The sequence below is a fragment of the Oncorhynchus mykiss genome, chromosome 11 (genome assembly GCF_057628025.1).
Source record: "Oncorhynchus mykiss isolate SJ-2025 chromosome 11, ASM5762802v1, whole genome shotgun sequence".
In the NCBI taxonomy this organism is placed as follows: Eukaryota; Metazoa; Chordata; class Actinopteri; order Salmoniformes; family Salmonidae; genus Oncorhynchus; species Oncorhynchus mykiss.
This window is the reverse complement of record NC_143032.1, coordinates 9,671,552-9,697,167: the sequence shown is the minus strand read 5'-3', so window position 1 is coordinate 9,697,167 and position 25,616 is coordinate 9,671,552. Positions and strand designations below refer to the sequence as shown.

Here is a 25,616-nt window from a genome sequence, read left to right as displayed (position 1 = left end):
CCCCACGGTGTTAGTTAGAGTGCCATGTCTGCACAAAAAAAAAAACCTTTGTTAAGTCTCGTTAACGAGATCGAGAGAGCGGCGCATCCGACGGGACATGTATCTGGCAAAACAGCTTTCCCTGATTGATTCAATGAAACAATCAGCACTGTGTGGGGGTGGGTTAGTATGTCATAAGCGCTTTTGACAGGCCTTGCCTTATCATCCCCTTACAGATAGTGACAATTCTACCATGCACCCATAAAGATGGCATCTGATTGTCAATTGCTATTACACGAGTGCAGAGGCGAGGATCAGGCTGGGTGGGGGGGGACAATGTTCTCTATACACACTTTAGTACTCTCATTGATTCAGACTTCCATTGCTTGAAGGCAAGTTGGGAAATACATTTTGCTCTAGTTTCCTCTCCTCTTTAAAGGTACAGAGAATCTTATGAGATTGTTGAGTGAGCAAGGGTTACATTCCAAGGGTGAATCGATTCAATTCGGTTGAACCAACGTGGAATAGATGTTGAATTGGTCTGTTGACGGTGTATTATCCATATCTCCAGACAGCTTCTGTATTAAAAACATAGAGTCTCAATGCAGCTTCTGTATGAGAAACATAGATTCTCAATGCAGCTTCTGTATTAAAAACATAGATTCTCAATGCAGCTTCTGTATTAAAAACATAGATTCTCAATGCAGCTTCTGTATTAAAAACATAGATTCTTAATGCAGCTTCTGTATTAAAAACATAGAGTCTTAATGCAGCTTCTGTATTAGAAACATAGAGTCTTAATGCAGCTTCTATACTAACAGTAAGCTTCAGGGAGGTGAACACTGAATGGGTGGGGGGGAAAGGAGTCTTGTTTGAAGTTTTTGTCCTTCGTTCTTCTCTCTGGGGTGCAGCCATGCCGCGGAGCACAGAATGAGCCCAGGTGTGTGGTGAGGAGTTTACGAGATGCACTCACTCACTTCATCAGTCAGAGAGGTGCGGCTGATTCGGCCTAGGTGCTAAAGTGCAAGTGTGTATCCCGGGGCAATGGGATCACACCTTAACTCAGCACGGATCACAGACAGCTCCAGAATTAGCCTTTGCTCGCTCGCCCTCTCTCTCTCCCAACTTGCCTCAGCTGCACACACACTTCCTGGCTGCCTCTCTCTGATGTTGTGTGTGTGCGTGTGTGTGCGTGCATGTGTGTTCATTCAGGGCGTTGTGGATTTGGCTTGGGGGCAAGGGGTGAGAGGGGCGTGGTGATGTTGGGGGATGGGAGGAATAGATACCCGTGCAAGACTCAAGGATTGCGATTCTCCCTGTCTGAATAAGTTCAACCTCTCAGTTTTCTTGTGTGGATTTGTCCTGCGCTTTGTTCTCAAGCTGCAAAAGGATTGGTATTTTTCTTTAACACCCCTGCTGTTAGGAGTCAGTGGGGTACAGGTGCAATAACATACACATTATTAGGGACATATTTTAAATAGGACCAACACGGGACTGGTTCTCCATACATTTAGCCAGGAATGAACTCCTCCAGGACATGTCATGGGCTACAACCTGGCCTTGGGGCATAGTCACTGGTTGACAGAGAGGCCACTCGTTGTCCTCATATTCTAATTCTGAAGAATGTGTTGCATATTAGGTCTGCATTTTGTCTCCTACTCCATGCACCCTTGCCTCTCTTCCCCACAGGTCTATGCCACTTAACTTTAGACTGCCTTGATGGTATCTGATAGGATGTCTTCAGGGGGGGACTCACTGCCCCCTTCGAGAAGTGATACCAAAAGTAATTGCATCTGAAGCCCCATGACAAAGGCTATACTTTCATAAAGGCAGTGCTCAGGGAAGAGAGGGCAATAAGCTGAGAGAATGGGGATGCAAGAGGGATGGTTGTAAGTCTCCAGATGAAGAGAGAGAACGAGGAGGTCAGTGCCCTCAGCAATACCCTATAATGACCACCCTGGGAATTAAAAACAACATCCTCATTAACATTTCTGCTCAACTCATCTGCATATCCGTCACCCGGCTCTGAATTTGTAATTTTCCGCCTAATTACAATGCCCGTTTTAATTTGGGGTGACTGGTTTATTTAAACCTGGAGTTAAATTAGCCTCTTCTCCCAGCGCTGTTTCCCCTCCTTCTCTTGTCAACACACTCCTGGTACAGGAGAACAACACAAGGTTTGATATGATTAACTGTATGTGTTACCTAACTAACCTCTATTCTAAATACATGTATGTATGTATGAAAGAGGAGGTGAGTTTACAGTAATAGTATGTGTTTATCTTCCATTTTAAACCCAAGTTTGCATTTCCACTTTTTACCGAAAGCCACACGATGCAATGACAGTACTTTCGCATATTTGACCTCTGGACTGACTGTATCATTGAAGCCAAACCAATAGACAGTTCCCAGTGTCCACCTCACTGAGCATGGCAAAATGGCAGAGCCCGGGCACAAGGGGAGCCAGCCGGGGTGGCGTTAACGGATGAACCTTGACAGGACATGATGATGAAGCAGAAGTGCACCTTTTACTCCTGGCTGGCTGGGAAGAGGCTGTGTGTGTGTGTGTGTGTGTGTTTGTGTGTGTGTGTGTGTGTGTGTGTGTGTGTGTGTGTGTGTGTGTGTGTGTGTGTGTGTGTGTGTGTGTGTGTGTGCTTCACCGCTCACTGGCTTGATTCTGGACTGGGGGCATGAAGCTGCAATCTGGTAGAGGGGACACCCACTCACTCACCCAACCACACTGCTCACCCCAACCCACCCCGCCCCACGTCTCAGTCTTTCCCCTCAGTGAGCCTGCTCTGCTGAACATCAAACTCATGTCATGGGATGGCTCATTGATTCTTGCAGTCTTAGTCTAGCGATTCAAGTTCCCGATGTGAAGGGTTAGGCCCAATTTTTCCATCCTCTCTTTAAAAAAATGTTGTTATTGTGATCTTTGGTGGATTTTTAGTTGGTCCCGTAGTTACCAGGCTGCTTCAGGAGGTCAGTTAATGGTTATAGTTAGTGTTAGGGGCTGTTGCATGCTTAGACCAGAAACAGGCTTAATCTGTGTCTGTAGGGCCGCCCCTCAGTGTATTAACTCGTCTCGAGTGCTTTGTGTCAAGCAGCCGTGGATGAAGGAAAGACAAATGATTGCAACTGCCAAATTACAGAGTGAGTGGGGCACATCTATTCAGAGAGCCTATGGTGCATTCTTCACTAAAGACGGTCTTGAAGTCCTAGGATCTAAGGATACTGTCCTTGAGCCTCGACTAGGGATTGGTTCACGTTGCCACCTCCCGACAACAACCCCAGGGGACATACAGGACGGGGGGACACCAAGAGGTACGACGTCCTGAAGATGTGTCCCTCTTGGAAACATGACATGATGTAATACAGACATCCAGCATCCTGGCAATGAGCTACTGCTACGGATGTGTGTTTCTGGGGGGGAGGGTAGCTCCTCAGTCAATCACACAGCTGATCCCGGGCTCCTTTGAAAACATATATGGTAGAAGCCTGCGTGAAATCGACATTTGTGAGCGAGACAGGACAAAAGCGGGGGTCGAGGGGGCTCAACGAGGCCCCCTTCTTATCTCGTGTTTTCCCCACACGCTTTGAACTGGGCGCCAGAAGCCCAGAGGGCAGCGACGGATTGGTAAGCTATCAAAGATGCTGTTGATGGGCTGGATAGATGATGGTTGCAGTTGCACGGCCATGGAGATGATGGTATAAGAATAGGCCCAGTGTGCTCCTCTGGGACCCACTCTACCGCCGCCCACCATCATCCCCGGTCGTCCCAGGGACGGCCTTCTTTACAGCCCTTGCAGACTACCCTTGTGACTTTCACAACTGTCATGCTGCGCTCTGCAGCCATTCATTCCTAAGATATGTAGTGGGTGCTTTTTTGCAAGCATGTGATGGACAGGCAATGTGATGGACAGGCAATGTGATGGCCAGGCTATGTGATGGACAGGCAATGTGATGGACAGGCTATGTGATGGCCAGGCAATGTGATGGACAGGCAATGTGATGGCCAGGCTATGTGATGGCCCGGCTATGTGATGGCCAGGCTATGTGATTATCAGGCAATGTGATGGACAGGCAATGTGATGGCAAGGCTATGTGATGGCCAGGCTATGTGAGGGCCAGGCAATGTGATGGCCAGGCTATGTGATGGCCAGGCTATGTGATGGCCAGGCAATGTGATGGCCAGGCAATGTGATGGCCAGGCTATGTGATGGCCAGGCAATGTGATGGCCAGGCTATGTGATGGCCAGGCTATGTGATGGCCAGGCAATGTGATGGCCAGGCAATGTGATGGCCAGGCTATGTGATGGCCAGGCAATGTGATGGCCAGGCAATCTGATGGCCAGGCTATGTGATGGCAAGGCTATGTGATGGCCAGGCTATGTGATGGCCAGGCTATGTGATGGCCAGGCTATACACACTAGTGAATGATTCCTGTGCCTAATGGGGTGTGTTATTTGCCATAATGTAATTTCACGGGGAGTTACGGCACTGCATTGTCAATGATATGGATCTTCAGCAAGGCAGGTGTACGAGGCACCTAGATTTCAATGGATTCGGTATCATCTGGAGAAGAGTATTTTTAAGGACGTTTCAACAATGCTGACATAATTCCTGAGTAATGGTAGAGGGTGAATCAAAACCAATCTGATGAGAACTTCTATTCATTGAAATCTCTAGTCAGAAAAGCCACGATCAATTTCATGGTGCACAGTTAATGCTGTATATTATGGATTGATATTCTTGGCAGTATTAATGTGGATAATTCCAAAGACTCGTGACTCATAAAAACTCCCTGGGTCTATGTGGGAATCCAAATGCATTCTCCCTAGTTAAAAATTGTGGATTCGTCTTCAATTTTTTTGGGGGTAGTTGGTTCTTTTTATGGTGACACAGTATGATAGTCTTTGCCCTAGAACCCTTCATTACGCTCATAATACGCTCATAATATCTCCCTTTCACTCCCTTTCATAAAATATGTCAGCTGTGAGGATGGCGGAAGTTTAGTCAAAGACAGTTGGCGATCACCTCAAGGGACACAGAGAGGAGAGAGATAGAGAGGAGATGAGAGAGGGAGAGACGTTAGCAGAATGCCTCGTGGCTCGTAGCCCCCTGGTCCGCTCAGTGACACCTCTCCCGCAGCCAGCAGGATTAATAACTGGAGCTACTGCTCCCACTCCTCCCTCGGGGAGAAACCTGGCCTGCGTCCATCCTTATACACACACACCCACTCACACGAATTCAAATTGATACCCACACACACGTTGTTTGCACACACACACACAGGCGTAAGGATAATCTCCTACCGGGGTACACACAACTGCACAGGCATCAGGCAGGGGGCGCTATCGCTGCTCTTTGCCTCCCACTGTCATTGCTGAAGGGTTTCTGAATGTAAGCTACAAGACAACATGGAGTAGCAGGCAACAAAGACCTGGACAACCACAGAGCTTCTCCTGACCTGAGGGCTCCCGTCCTTCCTTCCTACCTCACAGACCTCAAGAGGCAGATGGAGAGAGAGGGAAGAGGCACGAAAGTGAAAGAGAGCAACAACTCTGGGACGCACGGACGACAGCATCTCCCTCAAGGAGGCCGCCGTCCCCCACCATGGCGGACACCAGCCCTAAACTCCTGTCAGGTCCCATCTCACGCCCCCCTCCCCCGTCTCTCCCGGGCAGGACGCGCCTATCCAAGGGGGGTCACGTCACACATAGGGACGGCAGTCACTTGTCCCCCTCTGAGACGACCCGTTGCGGCCATTGGGCTGGTAATGTGTATGTCTTTGATACAGATGTTTTGCTGGCTAATGTGTACTGTATTTTTTTTTACATTACTGTTATTCTAATATTATTTACTCTTACAGTTGAGATCTTTGAAAATACAAATAAAATGATGTTTCAATTAATAATCTGTACTTGAATTTGTAACATCTCATGTGGATTTTCCCCCATTCAAAGGCAACTACTGTGTACAGCAGAAGCAAACGGTTATAATTCATCTATTTTAACTCCTTTCAAGACCTACATTTGATTAAAATAAAACGTCACCATAAATCCTTTGTCTCATATTATTTCTGAATAATAAATACAATTTTGTTTAGATGTAAATTAAATCATGTTTAACAATAAAATAATGTTTAACATTTTCTGACTTTCCCTTAGAATGAGGACAAGGGAGGGGAAAGGCTTGTGTTGGAAATGTATTTTTCCACAAACACAGTGAGTCTCTCCTAAGAGACTGCTTAACACTGGCAGTAATCGTAAACTTGCCCCTGGCATTGTATATGTCAATCTGTGTGTGTGTGTGTGTGTGTGTGTGTGTGTGTGTGTGTGTGTGTGTGTGTGTGTGTGTGTGAATGATCGCCCTGTGCGTGAGGGTGTGTGTGTGTGTGTGTGTGTGTGTGTGTGAGACTGCATGACAACTCATGTATGAAGAACTTTATGTAGATTCAACTTTGAAAAGAAAATTGGAGGGAGACTTATGTTGTTCCCTACAAACTTACATACTTCTGTTGTTCTCTACATACTTACATACTTCTGTTGTTCTCTACATACTTACATACTTATGTTGTTCTCTACATACTTCTGTTGTTCCCTACATACTTACATACTTCTGTTGTTCTTTACATACTTCTGTTGTTCTTTACATACTTCTGTTGTTCTCTACATACTTATGTTGTTCCCTACATACTTACATACTTCTGTTGTTCTTTACATACTTCTGTTGTTCTCTACATACTTACATGCTTATGTTGTTCTCTACATACTTCTGTTGTTCTCCACATACTTCTGTTGTTCTCTACATACTTACATACTTATGTTGTTCTCTACATACTTCTGTTTTTGTTTCTTCTCAGGACAGGAAGCAACGATTAATTAATAACATTTTATATTAACCCCTCCTCACTAGGAGGGACCAAATCTTTTCAGCATTTCCAATCCTGTGAGCTAATTTGACAGCTCATGGGATGATGCAGATTCCACTTCAGAGAGACAGGTACCCTAGGGCTAGCCAGCTGGATTGTGGATGCTTACAGATTTGTCTCTCCCTTCCTGCTGGGTGTCATCTGTCTCCTTGGTCTCGCGGTTGATAATTTTGTGTCCTCCTGACATCATGTGCCTGAGCAGTCTGTGCCTGGCAGGGCTTGTCTGTCCAGGTTGGCCATCAAACCCAGCCAGCATGCATCTAATCTGACGAGGCACCTCTCCAAATACAACCGCCCCCCGGGCGCCCCCTCTGTCCAACGTCGAAAATCACGGCCCCACAAAAAACTTCCCATCCTTCAAGAGCGCGCGCAGCCCTCGCTCCTCCGACGACATGGTAAAGAAGGAGAAGAGGGGGTGCGGGGTTTCAGATGGAAGAGGGGGGGACTTATTTCGCTCACACAAAGAAAATGTCCCCACTTTCTCTCCCGTGGCTGTCACTTTGATTGCCATCGTGGTGCGGGAGGGTCTGCCTCAACAGGTTTGGGCCTCTCCGTGCCTGTTGCCGGCAGTTGACTTGGACACCGCGCCATTCGGATGAGGCAATCCTTTGGTTGGATTATCGTTACAGCGGACGTCCCTATGGGAGAAGTGACAGCACAGCGGCCCGTTAATCTCGGGGACAGCACCAAACCGGGGCCCGCTGAGAACGCTAATCGTAAACGACACAATCATTCCACTCCAAGGAAAGGCAGTTTACATATCGCAAGATGCGGCTGACAAGGTTGCTTGGCGGATAAAAAAAAAATTCTCCCAAAAAGCACATGATGACTACATATGTTGATTTTCAGGCTGAGCTACGTGTCTGCTGCTGCTTCTTGCTGCTTCCTTCCACCGCTCGGCCCCTTGCTTCCTCGGCCCCCGTGCTTCCTCGGCCCTGGGAGGATGTGACAGCAGGGCAGCGTCATACTCCGCCGTGCCTCGTGAGATGCCACTATTACCGGGGCTCCAGTTATTTCCTGGGGCCTCTCTCTCTCTCCTTCTCTCTCTCTCTCTCTCTCTCTCCCTGGCAGAGTTGTGGTGGGCAGCTCAGGAACAGCCTCCAGGATAGAGTGGCACCAGGACGACTGACCTGTTCAGTGCCCAGGGAGCTGCAGTGAGCTGGCTGACTGGCTGAGGAAGAGAGGGGAAGAGGGGGGCAGGTGGGTGTACGGAAGGGGGGGCCCTGCCTAGGGGCCTAGGCAGTGAGTAATCCTCCCCATCCACCCCCTCCGCCCCCCACCTGTTTAGAGCCACAGTCAGTGGCGCTCAGCATGCTGTGAACGCCAAGCACCATGGTCCCTCTGGCCTTCTCCAAGGGCCCAGAGATCATGACCAGAGCCAGAGAGAGAAAGAGAGGAGGAGTGAGAGAGAGAGAGAGAGAGAGAGAGAGAGAGAGAGAGAGAGCAATGTAATGCAACATAATTAAACCCATTGGGTAATGTGAGCAGCACCGTCGTTAGGGGCTGTGTGGAAGGGGAGAAAAAAAAGCTGTGTTTTCTAAGCCGTCACCATGCTAACAGGCCCGATGGGTATGTTTTGTAAACCACTCGCACAGACCTCCCACAGAACACTCACCGTTTGTCTAAGGACTCAATGCTCCAGGACCTCAGCCAAGTTACTGCAGTCTGAGCAAGTGAAGAGCAAGCCTGTGGTTTCACATGCTGTGTGTGGAGGTCTATGAGAACAAAGCTATATGCAATGGAGGGAAATACTTAAGCAATAAGGCAGGAGGGTGTGTGGTATATGGCCAATATACCACGGTTTATGGATGTTCTTATGCATGACACAAAGCGGAGTGCCTGGATACAGCCCTTAGTCGTGGTATATTGGCCATATACCGCAAACCCCCGAGGTGCCTTATTGCTATTATAAACTGGTTACCAACGTAATCAGCCCATCAGCATTCAGAGCTCAAACCCGATTTATAAAGAGAAATAAATGACAATAAATGTTCATCTAACTGTAACCTGTCACCTGTAGTTAATTTCATTCATTTAATTTAGTTAAGTTAAATATGACTACACATTTGAAATTGTGTAGGAATTTCTTATAAAACATTTCATGTTAAGCACATTGTTAAAGTATTGAAAAAAAATGTACACCTTTTATTCAGAAATCATGTAGATGTTATTTATTCTGTAAATATTTCGGAAACTTTTTATTTATTCTTAAAAAAAATAAAATAATTGAAAACACTACACTGTGTTGTTTGTCCTTGAAAAGCTATTCTATTTCAGAACGGGTGTGCAACGAAGAGACACCCACTGTTGCCGTATTCACTTAATAGACCTGTGAGACAAATGAGTCTAAACACATGACATGGCTCATGCAAGGGACTATCGCATGTGAACCTAACTGGAACCTGGGAACACAACCCTGGCAGATAATAATGGGCAAAGACGGTGTCATCGTTGTTATGCCGATGTTGGCTTCGTTCTCCAACTACTTTAACGTCTACTTCTTTGCTGCAATGGATGTACAGGAGGGGCATTCCGTTCGTGCAGTTTTTTGTGGCTTCAGTTCAGCTTGCGGTCCTCATTCTCAATACGTAGGCCACATTTCTTTAGGTGTAATTAATTCACTCTCAACTATTAAGAAAAAAAAATCACATCCTATTCATCCTTTTACATTAAGTCAATGAAAATAGAATTAATTTAAAAAAATATATTTAATTACAAATGTACCAGTGAAAAATAAGGTATATATAATTCAACAACTGTAAATTAATAATGTGGGTGTATGCTTTATTGAGCAAATTGGCATTGGCAGTTTATATATGTATATATATATATATATATATATATATATATATATATATATATATATATTATATTTATATATATATATTTCATGGCTGTTGATGTGTAATTACATTTTTACCATCACAATAATAATGTTATACTCTTGAACTCTCAAATTCTGCGAGTGTAATACAATGTATCTATAATACATTACATTGCAGCCTATTATGCATAGGTGTTTTTAGTCTTTAACAAAATATTTCATCTGTCAATATTATTTGCCTGCACAGCTGCACATCAAGGGAATATTGATTATGTCATTGTCATACTGTGTAGTGTGTATGTGTTGTCTTGTCATTATTTCATGTTCATCTGACCTTGTTTGTAGGCAATCAATTTAAAAGCACCCCAACTTATTTTCACTAATGTCAAAGTTTACTAAACGCACTCTTTTTCCAATGGGGCCCTGGAGCACTCTGTGATGGCAGTTAATCAATTGCCACAAGAACTGCTCATGACTGCAATATCTAGTAGCCTCAGATCAAAATCAATGGTGCGGATAGGCTAACAACTATTTAGCTAGGCCTGGAATTAGAGCATGTCTGAAGGCTCTCTTTCATCTGGAAGTGACAATTGTGAGTAAATGCGGCCACTTCTTTCAGAACAAATGTTGGAAGTCTGAACATGCAACACTAGCCCCCCTAACAACCCCGTTCTTAACGTGGTCTTGCCAGGAGTCCTCGTCTCTAAATATGCCTACACTGAGAGGAGGTGATATATTTACATTTAGATTTAGATACTAAATTCATTTACTAAGCAGTGTCTCATTAACCAGACTGGCAATTATAAAAACTGGACCTTGTTTCCACCTAGTGGCAAATTATGTGAACAGACTTTTTCTTCAGTAAAACAAGTCTTCCTCTCCTCGGCAGAATTAGCATAACAGCAAGTGATACTCTCAAACTTCTTCTCCGTATATTATATCTGCATGACTTTGAAGAATGAGCCCACTAAATCATCTAGGCTATTGGTACGTCTGTACACGTACTGTACTTTGTACTTGTCTTCGGCTCATTCATCCCCCTTCCTCTCTCCTGTAACTATTCCCCAGGTCGTTGCTGTAAATGAGAACGTGTTCTGTCAACTTACCTGGTCAAATAATGGTTAAATAAAAATAAAACCCTGGTAGTCTTGGTGGGATACAGTGGCCCATAATATTATAATGCTTACTTTACTGATTGAATGTACTATTGCACAAAAACAAGGAGATGGAGCATGTAGTGTATAATCTCACTTTTAAAGTCATATTCAGATATCTACTATTTCCTGCTATGGTCGACATTGTACACACAGCATAATGTTTCAATTCTCTATCCATGGCAGATACACACAATAAGGTATCACACGATGAAATCCCTCAAAATGGATGGCCAATCCTTCTAATTACCACTGTCGTCAGCCTGAATGGAGTGCGGGAATTCTATAGATGTAAATGGACTATCACTCTGTTATGAGACACTTCAATTTATTTTATTATAGGCTATGCATAGGTGACTCATCAGCCTCATCCTCATTGTTAGACTTTATGTGGCTGTGGGGAACTAACTGATAAAGCCACACCATAGAACAAGACTGACATCTGCAGTCCTAACTCATGCAAGACCTCCTGTCCTCCATCATTATCATTGCATTGAGATTTACACCCTGAAATAAATGGCATTTCGTCAATAACAATACCTCTGTTTAAATGCCTTATCATGCACACAGACACACACAGAGAGAGAGGAATGTGCACATCATTATAACACTGTACATAGCCATAATATGACATTTGAAACTTCTGTGAGTGTAATGTCTACTGTTAATTTGATTGTTTATTTCACTTTTGTTTATTATCTATTTCACTTGCTTTGGCAATGCTACCATCTGTTTCCCATGCCAATAAAGCCCTTTGAATTGAATTGAGAGAGATTAAATACTAAACAATTGAAGATGGAAATGTACTGCTAAATGTGTAGGCTACACCCATAGTAAACATTCACAAAAGTGATGATTGATGCTATGGAACTGTACCTACTGGTACCTTAGAATTTGCATTGGTAGGCCTCTAAGTGTGCTCCCCGTTTTGGGAGGTTTGGTTTGATCCAAGTCCTCGTACCCGGAAGTAATGTGAATATTTACATCAGCTGACATCAAATCAACTGACTACAATTACAGTATAGGTTTTTGTTAGAATAACCAAAAATATAGTCACATTTACGTTTGATAACTTGCATGAAAATAGCTACTAAGCATTTATATCTTCTAAAGCTAGGCAATAGCGAAAAGAGGTTGCTAAAGCCAGCAGGCTTACTCAATTCTAAACAAAGTAACGTTATTTCAAGTGTTGTCGGGATGTGTGTGTTTTAACGCGTGACTATGGACAAGCTAGCCATAGGTGAGTTCATTATTATGTTGCAGTTACCATAAATCGCATTTAACTTAGCTGGCTAACCTACATAACTCGAGAGAGTCATATGTTGCAGAATGTACGCATACTGCCATTCTCTTAGCTTGGGTGCCAGTCTTTTTAGCTAGCTAACATTTCACTCCATGTATGTACAACATTTGAGTCATTTTAGCAGACGCTCTTATCCAGAGCAACTTACAGTAGTGAGTGCACACATGTTTTTGCAACCCAGGCGTTGCAAGCACCATGTTCTACCAACTGAGCCACCATTTACTCTGTGTCAAATGCCAAATATTTTATTTGTATGTTTAGCATGACAGGACTGGCAAGGATTGGAATGATAGCCAAACGGACTGGTACCAAGACTAGTAGTCTCTAACCTGGTCCCAGATCTGTTAGGAAGCCTCTAACCTGGTCCCAGATATGTTAGGAAGCCTCTAACCTGGTCCCAGATCTGTTAGGAAGCCTCTAACCTGGTCCCAGATCTGTTAGGAAGCCTCTAACCTGGTCCCAGATCTGTTAGGAAGCCTCTAACCTGGTCCCAGATCTGTTAGGAAGCCTCTAACCTGGTCCCAGATCTGTTAGGAAGCCTCTAACCTGGTCCCAGATCTGTTAGGGAGCCTCTAACCTGGTCCCAGATCTGTTAGGAAGCCTCTAACCTGGTCCCAGATCTGTTAGGAAGTCTCTAACCTGTTACGAGATCTGTTAGGAAGCCTCTAACCTGGTCCCAGATCTGTTAGGAAGCCTCTAACCTGGTACCAGATCTGCTAGGGAGCCTCTAACCTGGTCCCAGATCTGTTAGGAAGCCTCTAACCTGGTCCCAGATCTGTTAGGCAGCCTCTACCCTGGTCCCAGATCTGTTAGGAAGTCTCTAACCTGGTACGAGATCTGTTAGGACGCCTCTACCCTGGTCCCAGATCTGTTAGGAAGTCTCTAACCTGGTACGAGATCTGTTAGGACGCCTCTACCCTGGTCCCAGATGTGTTAGGAAGTCTCTAACCTGGTACGAGATCTGTTAGGAAGCCTCTACCCTGGTCCCAGATCTGTTAGGAAGCCTCTAACCTGGTCCCAGATCTGTCAGGAAGCCTCTAACCTGGTCCCAGATCTGTTAGGAAGCCTCTAACATTGTCCCAGATCTGTACGAACCTGGTCCCAGATCTGTTAGGCAGCCTCTAACATTGTCCCAGATGTGTTAGACTGCCTCTAACCTGGTCCCAGATCTGTTAGGAAGCCTCTAACCTGGTCCCAGATCTGTTAGGAAGCCTCTAACCTGGTCCCAGATCTGTTAGGAAGCCTCTACCCTGGTCCCAGATCTGTTAGGCAGTCTCTAACCTGGTACGAGATCTGTTAGGACGCCTCTAACCTAGTCCCAGATCTGTACGAACCTGGTCCCAGATCTGTTAGGTAGCCTCTAACATTGTCCCAGATGTGTTAGGCTGCCTCTAACCTGGTCCCAGATCTGTTAGGAAGCCTCTAACCTGGTCCCAGATCTGTTAGGAAGCCTCTAACCTGGTCCCAGATCTGTTAGGCAGCCTCACCGTGTCCTTGTGTGTGTTCCATTTTTTTTCTCAATTCAGGAGCTAAATTGAATTGTAATTCTAATTTGACTGTCAATGACACATATGTGGAACATTTAAATTATTTTGTCTAAGGTGGGGATTCCTTGAGTTTAAATGGAATTGACCACAGTGTTGACTGCTAGCCCTACTCCTCCTACAATAGAAAATAAAGTTGTTTCTTTTCAGTATATCTGACACAGAGGAGGCTGGTAGGAGAAGCTATAGGATGTTTCCATATGTTTCAAACCATTCCATTTATTCCATGTCAGCCATTGCAATGAGCCCGTCCTCCTATAGCTCCCCCCACCAGCCTCCACTGATCTGACATGATCAATTACTCAACATGACATGTTGATGGTTTGTGTCTCCCATTAGATGTTGGTGATATTCAGTCCAGGCTAATAGACCATAGGCCTGTCGTACAAGGGGAGATCTGCTATTTTATGAATTTGAGGTAAGTTTTCAGCTTGCACCATAACATGTGATTTGACCAATTTATTAATTGTAATTTGATCTTTGCTAACATGCACGTTTTTTTTTAAATTTAATTTTCAGGAAAAACTTGGATTCAGAGAGAGCCGTTTCCTGGACAACCTGAACAAAATGGTGGTGGAGACCAATGAGCAGTCGTTGCCCAAATGTTCAGAGCACATGCATAAGCACCTCTGTGAGGCCCTCACACGATGTAAGCCCCTTCCTGACCTAGCCAGTGTATTTTTTTCAATTGCTAACCATTGCAGTTGTAATATGGACTGATTGAATGCTATCGTAATGTTTTCCAAATGACTTGACTTCGTTGTATTATTTCAATGGGCCTTACTGATAAAGCTGGAAAGTAGTTGAATGTAACATTGTTGCTTGTGTTTTTCTACAGTGGAGGATGGGAATCACACGTCACAGAGGATCCAGGAGAGGGAGCTATAGGCAGACCACGTAAAGACACAGGCTCTCTTCAAAGCCCATGAATTACCAATAGTGATTTAACCATTCACAAGCATGGATTGTGACAACAGACCAGGGCCCAGTTTCTCGTTATCAATGGAACTTAGGCTTACGAGTGTATGAACAATGAATCGTATGACAACCGAAGAAGTTGCTTATGTTTCCCAAAACACTAAGCAGGGAGAACTTTCACTAAGTCTGTCGTTGGAGCAGGTGTCATTACTGATAGGATCGAAAGAAAGGCAGCGCTGCTCACGGATCAGCTTGGTCCATTCAAATCTTACCTTAACATTATAATTATTCCACAATGCTGACGAAGGATCACCTATAGGCTATGGCTGCAAATATTAAGGTGGCTTATTAACCTAATGCTTATGCCCAGCCTACACCTCATTGCTCACATGTTACACATCATGAAATATATTTAGGCAAAAATGACCAACAGTAGCCTACAATTAGCCAAATAGAACTAAATTGATTGAACAAGAAATAGATTTCAATGTGATTGAAATGTGTAGTCTCTACTGTATTTACCTTTTATTCCAGTCATCTGGGTTTTCTTTTTAGGCATTTTTTTTTATCCTTTGCTTGTCTGTAACATACAATGACTTTAGTAACTTTGTAGTCAACTTTGTTCTGAATTTATAGGTGTTTACAGAGAGACAGATAAACATCTTGAGTGTGTTTAGCAGAGATCTTCTATGTATAAAGTTATGTGGAAGGGCGAAAAAGCACCTAACGATGCACTTAGCTCTCCACTAAGAGTGGTCTGAGGCAGTTAGTAAATAAAGATTGTTTTCAAGTGCGACTTTAGTTCTAATGGTTTTGGGAAACAACTCGGGGATTTACCAATGCTCCTACAAAGGTTCTAACGATGAACTTGGTTTTAAGATGCTTTTGGGAAACCGGGCCCAGGGGCGGATCATTTGGCACTAAACAGGAGATAGCTGTTTGAAACTGAGTACCACCCAAATCTCCCCAACAAGAGTGTTTTCATTTCCAATTTCATTTTTGTTTAGTTCAGATTTTTTTTTGTCTTCGAGCCTGACCCAGATCCTTGCATGTTGTGCACATTAGAGCACCCAGTTGCAGGTGACCATAGACAGACAGAAGGAGGACTGGGAGGAGGAGGTGGATGAAGAGCATACCAAGGACATCGGACGCCTCAGCATCATGTACTGCGACATGAAGAAGGATCTGGCCAAATTCTCTCACTTTCGATCCTCGTGTGTCTGTCTGTCTGCTTGAAATTAAGTTGTTGAATTTGATTGATGCGGTACTTAGTCGTTGGCACTAACAGAGGACTTCTGAGGACAAAAGTCAACAGTTTCCAGATCACAAATGACAAAGTGTGATTAACAACGTGGCATTTTCACAGCCCTTCAAAATCACAATTTTCTGGCCTGAGCACATGGAATATGTATGTCAAGTTCTGGAAAAATGTCATTTTTAAACCATAAATTACATGATTGTTCCTTGGCTGCTAAACTTATTTTTTTAATGGAATTATGCTAGGAGGTGTTGATAGATGTGTGTTTTCTATGGTAGGGCAGATTTTCAAACCGTCAAACAATTTTGGCAACAGGGATCTTGGTCCAGGAGGGGATTGAATGTCTCCGCTGTAACCAAGAAACTTGATCTTGACATCTGGCCACTTAGCTAGCCAGGTTATTATTATTATTATATATATAAATATATATATTTTTTAATCTTTATTTAACTAGGCAAGTCAGTTGAGAACAAACTCTTATTTACAATGACGGCCTTAGTTAGCAAACCAAATACATAGCTGAAGCCCTGAGTTGGATATAATTTGACACATCTTAGATTTCTTATATTTATAGATATAAACAGTGGCGTAGCACCCCCCCCCCCCCAAAAAAAAGTTTGGACAGTATTGAAAGTCATAACGTTTGTATTTTGAAATTCAATGGTATATCGCCTAAACCTAATGTTTGCCTCCAACTGAATAAGAAAATAAACTGGATTTTGCCACTGATTTAGATATTTGAAGCTTCAGGCGAGTGAATGTCCGAAGTGCTATTCAAAGCTGGGGTTGTCAACGGCACAGGTCGACATCTCAAACTTTACTCACTGAGCAGTTTCCCTAACTAGGCGTGCCTCACCAACTCTTCAGATTAAGGTACAGTGAACCTTTGACATCAAGTACAACTAGCAACCTCTCAAAATAAGTACATCAGAAATGGTTTTAGTGAAGCAAACTCAAGCTGTCAGAAATGGACATTATTTAGTGGTGTTTTCCTGGGCCTCTTTATGTACCTTGTTAAATGGAGAGGTATACGTGTAGCGCTGTATGAAGTGTTTTGGTTAAAGACAGTATTTGCACTGGGCAAGGGCATGCTGTTTAGACTGATAGATGGATGGGCACGCTGACACATTCCTGACCTGCTGGGAACAGGATTAATCTTGGCAGAAAGTGACAGAACAAATATTTTAAATGGCTCTCATGAACACAGAATGTGGGCACGGACGCCTTAAATAAGACTTCATTGTTGCGTGGGGGGGGATGCAGACCTCATCAATCAGTATAAGTCAAATAAAGCGTTGCTAAACTCTGCATGACTCAAGTGTGTTTTTTTTTTTTCTCTCTCTCGACTCGAATGTATACAACGTAGTTCAGCAATGCCTTTGACATGTCTGACAGCCGGGCTCGAACCGAGGCCCAGTATCCAATTTCAGTGGAGGTTGAGGCGCAGTCTTTTTCATTTTTGTTCGTGGTGACCCCTTTCCCTTCTGCCCGCGATGGCGGCTGCTGTCCCCTTACCCTGGGTCACCCTCTGTGAGTGACTTGACATCAGAGCAGGGCCGGTGTGTCATCAACAGAGATCAGAGAGGGCCCGACCGTGCCAGCAGATGTTGTGGAGGTATAGTGATGTAGCCAGGGGAGCCCTGGCAGCCCAGCCAGCTAGAGCCAGACAGGGCATCACCACTTAACGAGGAGTGACAATCCGGAAACGCAGCTCCGCTCTGCCAATCTTTTCTCTGGCCCGGTTTATTTGTCGGTTTAGTGAGAAAAACTGCCTGGGTATATTCCCGAAAGGTCAACAATAAAGTCAGCGTTAGCTATTCATGAGAAAGTACTGTAAGCCTTTTGCCCCTATTAAGTCCTCTGGTGTGGTGAGAATCTGGTGCACCCCTAACGTAAGTCCGGAGGATGTCACACTGTACTGTACATAGCAGATCTCCACTCAAGGGAAGCCTGGCCTGCGGCGGTTCTTACTCAAAGTACCTCTGGAGTGTGGGCATCCCGTCTTTTGACAGATACACTCACCACTCCAGGAAGTAGAGTGTGGAGCAGGTTGGACACCGAATGACCCCGGCGTTATCGTCCCTCCGGCCCACCGCCGCGTGCCTCAAAAACCAGGGCTTGTTATTCATCTCCGATGTTTACCAAGTCATTGTGTTCTTCCTGTTATGGAAAGAGAGTGTTGATCCCAGTCGATGAGCTGGCGGCCAACGAGCTGGGGGGGGGGGGGTGACTATGTAAACACAGATTAGAAAATGTCTGATCACAGCCTGCCTCCATTTCTCTGAAACAAAAGAGGGGCCACATCCATGTTGTGTGTTTCAGGATGGGTTTCAGGATGGGTTTGGAGGTAGCACAAGAGTGGAGTGGAAAGAGATTCCCTAACCTCTGATATCACAGCCTGTGCTTTCTTATTGAGTATACCTAATACAACCCAGGTGCATTGAGATGGTCTCTTCTTTCATCGCCTCCACTCCGTCTGAAGTGGAGAACAAATAATGGAGCGCTGTAGCTGTTCCAGTCTGCAGCCCGCTCCACTTGTCCCATCTCCCAGCGTTCTCACACATTTCAGAACCAATAAACCCTCACTGAACTGCTGCTTCTGAAAGCCTGACAGGGGCCCTTGGCAGTACTCCCTCCCCCCAGTGCACTCTTCAACTTCGTCAATGAGATTTCACTCTTCCCTGCGAGGGGGCTGAAAAGGAAACCTATTTTAAAAGTCAGCGATGGAACAATGTGAGGTGGTGGACATTCATCTCCTGAGATGTAGCTTCTGTACGTTGAGGACATTCATTACAACAGCTCCTTAGATGTAGCTTCTGTACGTGGAGGACCTTCATTACAACAGCTCCTTAGATGTAGCTTCTGTACGTGGAGGACATTCATTACAACAGCTCCTGAGATGTAGCTTCTGTACGTGGAGGACATTCATTACAACAGCTCCTTAGATGTAGCTTCTGTACGTGGAGGACATTCATTACAACAGCTCCTTAGATGTAGCTTCTGTACGTGGAGGACATTCATTACAACAGCTCCTGAGTTGTAGCTTCTGTACGTGAAGGACATTCATTACAACAGCTCCTGAGATGTAGCTTCTGTATGTTGAGGACATTCATTACAACATCTCCTTAGATGTAGCTTCTGTACGTGGAGGACATTCATTACAACAACTCCTTGGATGTAGCTTCTGTACGTTGAGTGCATTCATTACAACAGGTCCTGAGATGTAGCTTCTGTACGTTGAGTGCATTCATTACAACAGCTCCTGAGATGTAGCTTCTGTACGTTGAGGACATTCATTACAACAGCTCCTTAGATGTAGCTTCTATACGTTGAGTGCATTCATTACAACAGCTCCTTAGATGTAGCTTTTGTATGTCCGCTCTCCTCCATTGTATCATATAATAGGCCTCTCACTCAATTACTGTGGGGTCCAAATGAAAACGGCAATGAACAATTGGGTGTGCTTCCAAGTTAATAACCTAGTATTACAACACCACAGGGAGCCGGTGAATGGGTCCTGTGGGGATGCTGATGCACATGGTAATATGAATTCTTTGGCAGTGGCAAACGATCACCCTGAGAATTACTAAGTGGCGAGAATAAGCTCTGAGGGCTTACATTTGGGTCATTTAGCAGACTCTCTTATCCAGTGTGACTTACAGTTAGTGCATTCATCTTAAAATATGTGGTTGTCCCACCTAGATTTCACAGTCATAGTAAGTACATTTTCCCTCAATAAAGTAGTTATCAGCACAGTCAGAGCTAGAAGACGGGTGGGAGGGGGGGAGAGCTTGGACTGGGCTGTGCGGGAGCTGCCCTTCCATAGGGGTGGGAAGGTCAAGAGACCAGAGGTGGCAGAATGAAGTGCTTGGGTTGGGGTGTAGGGTTTGAACATAACCTGAAGATAGAGAGGGGCAGTTCCTCTTGCTTCTTGCTTCTCTGTAGACAAGTACCGTGGCCTTGAAGTGGATGTGATCTTCGACTGGAAGCCAATGGAGTGTGCCGAGGAGTGGGGTGACATGGGAGGTTGAACACCAGGCGGGCTGCAGCATTCTGGATAAATTGCAGGGGTTTGATGGCACAAGTGGGGAGCCCAGCCAACAGCGAGTGGCAGTAGTCCAGAAGAGAGATGATACATTCCTGGATTAGGACCTGAGCTGTTTCCTGTGTAAGATAGGGTCGTACTCTACAGATATAGTAGAACTTTGACAACTCCAACACCATGGAGTTGTCAACCGTGATGGAGACGTCTTGGAGCGGGCAGGCATTCCTAAGGGAGGAAGAGCAGCTCCTTCTTGTCGAGGTTGAGCTTGAGGTGGTGGACTAACATATCAGCTGAGACTGACAGAGTAGCGTGTCAGAAGGGGGGAATGGAAAAAAGGTAGTTGAGTGTCATCCGTATTAAGAAATGTATATTTTTCTGAGGGGAAGTATGGTTATCCTCAGACACTGCTAGTTTAAAAAATGACAACGAGGTGGCATATGAAAACAGTTAGACAGGGACTCAAATGGAATTCTCTCACTCACACTTCACCTGGAAAATACCCAATAGGGCACCCATTTCGCCATGTAGTGTTTTTGGTCGGCTCGGGCACAGCCTCGCGCTACTAGTCCTGCCAAGTCCAATAAACCCAGATAAGGGCCAGCAAAAACAAACACTTTCCTCCGGTCAGTCAATAACAGACAGAACAATGGTCAGCGAGGTTGCAGGGAATGGCTTGTCATCACTGGCCGGCCTCTACTGGGAACATGCCGCTTGTTGTTTGTCTACAAGTTGTGGAATGTCTGGATCCTTTGCCAACTACATACCTCTACAGATGTATTTTTCTTTTCATATAACATGTACTATTTATAAATAATGACTATTTAAAAGGTTTTTGTCACCCCCAACGTCTAACCAATGTAGGTTCTAGATATTTTAGTCTGGCAGGCTATCGGGTCATTCCCATGGCAGGCTATCGGGTCATTCCCATGGCAGGCTATCGGGTCATTCCCATGGCAGGCTATCGGGTCATTCCCATGGCAGGCTATCGGGTCATTCCCATGGCAGGCTACCGGGTCATTCCCATGGCAGGCTATCGGGTCATTCCCATGGCAGTCTACCGGGTCATTCCCATGGCAGGCTATCGGGTCATTCCCATGGCAGGCTACCGGGTCATTCCCATGGCAGGCTATCGGGTCATTCCCATGGCAGGCTATCGGGTCATTCCCATGGCAGGCTATCGGGTCATTCCCATGGCAGGCTATCAGGTCATTCACATGGCAGGCTATCGGGTCATTCCCATGGCAGGCTATCGGGTCATTCCCATGGCAGGCTATCAGGTCATTCACATGGCAGGCTATCGGGTCATTCCCATGGCAGGCCATCGGGTCATTCCCATGGCAGGCTATCGGGTCATTCCCATGGCAGGCTATCAGGTCATTCACATGGCAGGCTATCAGGTCATTCCCATGGCCGGAAATCTCCCAGATATTCCTCTTCTACTTCTCTTCTCTGTGTCGTTGGGAATGACGACGGAAAGGGGAAGAACCACTATGATTCCTCTGTGTCTCCCAGTAAGTTATTTGATAACAGGATATAGTCTGTGTCTTCAGGGGACAGTGGAGATCTATGGTTGTTATCAGACAGGTGTTTTTAAACTACTGCTTATTGTTCGATAACAGGTAATGGATGAGCTTTTAATGACCACAATAACAGTGACCTCTACCTGTTATCAGTCACAATACAGAAGAATGTGAAGTATTAACCTAATTCTGAGTTTCAAGAATGTCTCTCAATCAAGTATGCATCAAACATTGTTAGACCATGATACCCGTAGTCAAACGCAAGTGTGGCCTGAAACCGAAGGACCATTTTTAACAAAGGACAGAAAAGGCCACAGTATCTACCACCTGCTTAATGGAAAATTCCACCTCAAAATAATCGTTTGGTATTTGTTTCATTAGTCCATTGTTGACATAGTCCCAAAATGGTTTGCTTGTCAGCAATCAAGTTTTCAAGATATGTACCTTTCAAAATTCAAAAATCATCCCTGTACGATGCAAAACGCACGTTGGGCAACTGAACCTGGGAGAGCGACATATAAAGTGGAGGAAATGATGAAGGTAATGGAGTCCAGGTGTGAATCATAATGATTGCCAGGTGTGAATCATAATGAGTGCCAGGTGTGAATCATAATGAGTGCCAGGTGTGAATCATAATGAGTGCCAGGTGTGAATCATAATGAGTGCCAGGTGTAAATCATAATGAGTGCCAGGTGTGAATCATAATGAGTGCCAGGTGTGAATCATAATGAGTGCCAGGTGTGAATCATAATGAGTGCCAGGTATGAATCATAATGAGTGCCAGGTGTAAATCATAATGAGTGCCAGGTGTGAATCATAATGAGTGCCAGGTATGAATCATAATAAGTGCCAGGTATGAATCATAATGAGTGCCAGGTATGAATCATAATGAGTGCCAGGTGTGAATCATAATGAGTGCCAGGTATGAATCATAATGAGTGCCAGGTATGAATCATAATGAGTGCCAGGTATGAATCATAATGAGTGCCAGGTATGAATCATAATGAGTGCCAGGTGTGAATCATAATGAGTGCCAGGTATGAATCATAATGAGTGCCAGGTGTGCTTAATGATGAATCCCAGGATCGGTGGTTCGTACTCTGGCGACGTCGTATGCCGGAGGGGAGAAGCAGGAACAGACGTGACACATATAACTCATTTTTACCAAACTTTTATTTTTTTGTGTCAGCAATTGGTTCATTGTTCTTATCGCTCGGCAGTTATCCCACATCGCCTTATCTGAGTGAACAAAAAACCTAGTACACCAATACATTAATTAGAGCATGTAGGGATAAACTTGATTACTTTACCTGACTTACCTCTAAACTTAGTACTCGGTGTTGTACAGTAGGATGAATTTACATCCTCCCTTGAAAACGTTTCCCGTTTTGATGTTGTGAAATAAAGGAAGTGATTTAATGAAATCTATCGTTAAACGATCATGGGGAAATCCTTTCCCAACCATTTCATCAGTTGTTTATCGCTCGTTGTCGGCATATTGATGATTTAAGGAAATAATTCAACGAACAGAGATGTAATAGCTGGACGTAATATAAAAGATGATTCAGGAGCCTTCTCCTGGTGAGTGAAGTAGCAGGGACGGTAAAAGCCAGGCAAACACCATGGTGATCTTCCCTCTGTCAGTTTCTTTTAGTTCCTCTCTGAGGTCAAATTGGATCACACGGATCATCGATAAGTGCTGTACTGCTCTCATCTCCTCAACATGAACCTCTCCAAACGTAGGAGGATGCTCACGTGTTCCCAGGCACACACTATGCATTATACTGGGAACGGGTTCCCAGGCACACACTATGCATTATACTGGGAACGGGTTCCCAGGCACACACTATGCATTATACTGGGAACGGGTTCCCAGGCACACACTATGCATTATACTGGGAACGGGTTCCCAGGCACACACTATGCATTATACTGGGAACGGGTTCCCAGGCACACACTATGCATTATACTGGGAACGGGTTCCCAGGCACACACTATGCATTATACTGGGAACGTGTTCCCAGGCACACACTATGCATTATACTGGGAATGGGTTCCCAGTCACACACTATGCATTATACTGGGAACGGGTTCCCAGGCACACACTATGCATTATACTGGGAACGGGTTCCCAGGCACACACTATGCATTATACTGGGAACGGGTTCCCAGGCACACACTATGCATTATACTGGGAACGGGTTCCCAGGCACACACTATGCATAATACTGGGAACGGGTTCCCAGGCACACACTATGCATTATACTGGGAACGGGTTCCCAGGCACACACTATGCATTATACTGGGAACGGGTTCCCAGGCACACACTATGCATTATACTGGGAACGGGTTCCCAGGCACACACTATGCATTATACTGGGAACGGGTTCCCAGGCACACACTATGCATTATACTGGGAACGGGTTCCCAGGCACACACTATGCATAATACTGGGAACGGGTTCCCAGGCACACACTATGCATTATACTGGGAACGGGTTCCCAGGCACACACTATGCATTATACTGGGAACGGGTTCCCAGGCACACACTATGCATTATACTGGGAACGTGTTCCCAGGCACACACTATGCATTATACTGGGAACGTGTTCCCTGGCACACACTATGCATTATACTGGGAACGGGTTCCCAGGCACACACTATGCATTATACTGGGAACGGGTTCCCAGGCACACACTATGCATGATACTGGGAACGGGTTCCCAGGCACACACTATGCATTATACTGGGAACGGGTTCCCAGTCACACACTATGCATGATACTGGGAACGGGTTCCCAGGCACACACTATGCATTATACTGGGAACGGGTTCCCAGTCACACACTATGCATTATACTGGGAACGGGTTCCCAGGCACACACTATGCATTATACTGGGAACGGGTTCCCAGGCACACACTATGCATTATACTGGGAACGTGTTCCCAGGCACACACTATGCATTATACTGGGAACGGGTTCCCAGTCACACACTATGCATTATACTGGGAACGGGTTCCCAGGCACACACTATGCATTATACTGGGAACGGGTTCCCAGGCACACACTATGCATTATACTGGGAACGGGTTCCCAGGCACACACTATGCATTATACTGGGAACGGGTTCCCAGGCACACACTATGCATTATACTGGGAACGGGGTCCCAGGCACACACTATGCATTATACTGGGAACGGGTTCCCAGGCACACACTATGCATTATACTGGGAACGGGTTCCCAGGCACACACTATGCATTATACTGGGAACGGGTTCCCAGGCACACACTATGCATTATACTGGGAACGGGTTCCCAGGCACACACTATGCATTATACTGGGAACGGGTTCCCAGGCACACACTATGCATTATACTGGGAACGGGTTCCCAGGCACACACTATGTATTATACTGGGAACGTGTTCCCAGGCACACACTATGCATTATACTGGGAACGGGTTCCCAGGCACACACTATGCATTATACTGGGAACGTGTTCCCAGGCACACACTATGCATTATACTGGGAACGGGTTCCCAGTCACACACTATGCATTATACTGGGAACGGGTTCCCAGGCACACACTATGCATTATACTGGGAACGGGTTCCCAGGCACACACTATGCATTATACTGGGAACGTGTTCCCAGGCACACACTATGCATTATACTGGGAACGGGTTCCCAGTCACACACTATGCATTATACTGGGAACGGGTTCCCAGGCACACACTATGCATTATACTGGGAACGGGTTCCCAGGCACACACTATGCATTATACTGGGAACGGGTTCCCAGGCACACACTATGCATTATACTGGGAACGGGTTCCCAGGCACACACTATGCATTATACTGGGAACGGGGTCCCAGGCACACACTATGCATTATACTGGGAACGGGTTCCCAGGCACACACTATGCATTATACTGGGAACGGGTTCCCAGGCACACACTATGCATTATACTGGGAACGGGTTCCCAGGCACACACTATGCATTATACTGGGAACGGGTTCCCAGGCACACACTATGCATTATACTGGGAACGGGTTCCCAGGCACACACTATGTATTATACTGGGAACGTGTTCCCAGGCACACACTATGCATTATACTGGGAACGGGTTCCCAGGCAC

General features: G+C 45.2%; 1 long non-coding RNA gene across 1 annotated transcript; it reads left to right on the top strand.

Moving 5' to 3' along the window:
- The first annotated feature begins 11,848 nt into the window (after positions 1 to 11,848).
- LOC110535241 (uncharacterized) lies at positions 11,849 to 16,118 on the top strand. The gene is made up of 4 exons (XR_016484350.1): positions 11,849 to 12,131; positions 14,078 to 14,156; positions 14,258 to 14,387; positions 14,577 to 16,118. It is a non-coding gene; the product is annotated as an uncharacterized LOC110535241 (long non-coding RNA).
- The last annotated feature ends 9,498 nt before the right edge of the window (positions 16,119 to 25,616 follow it).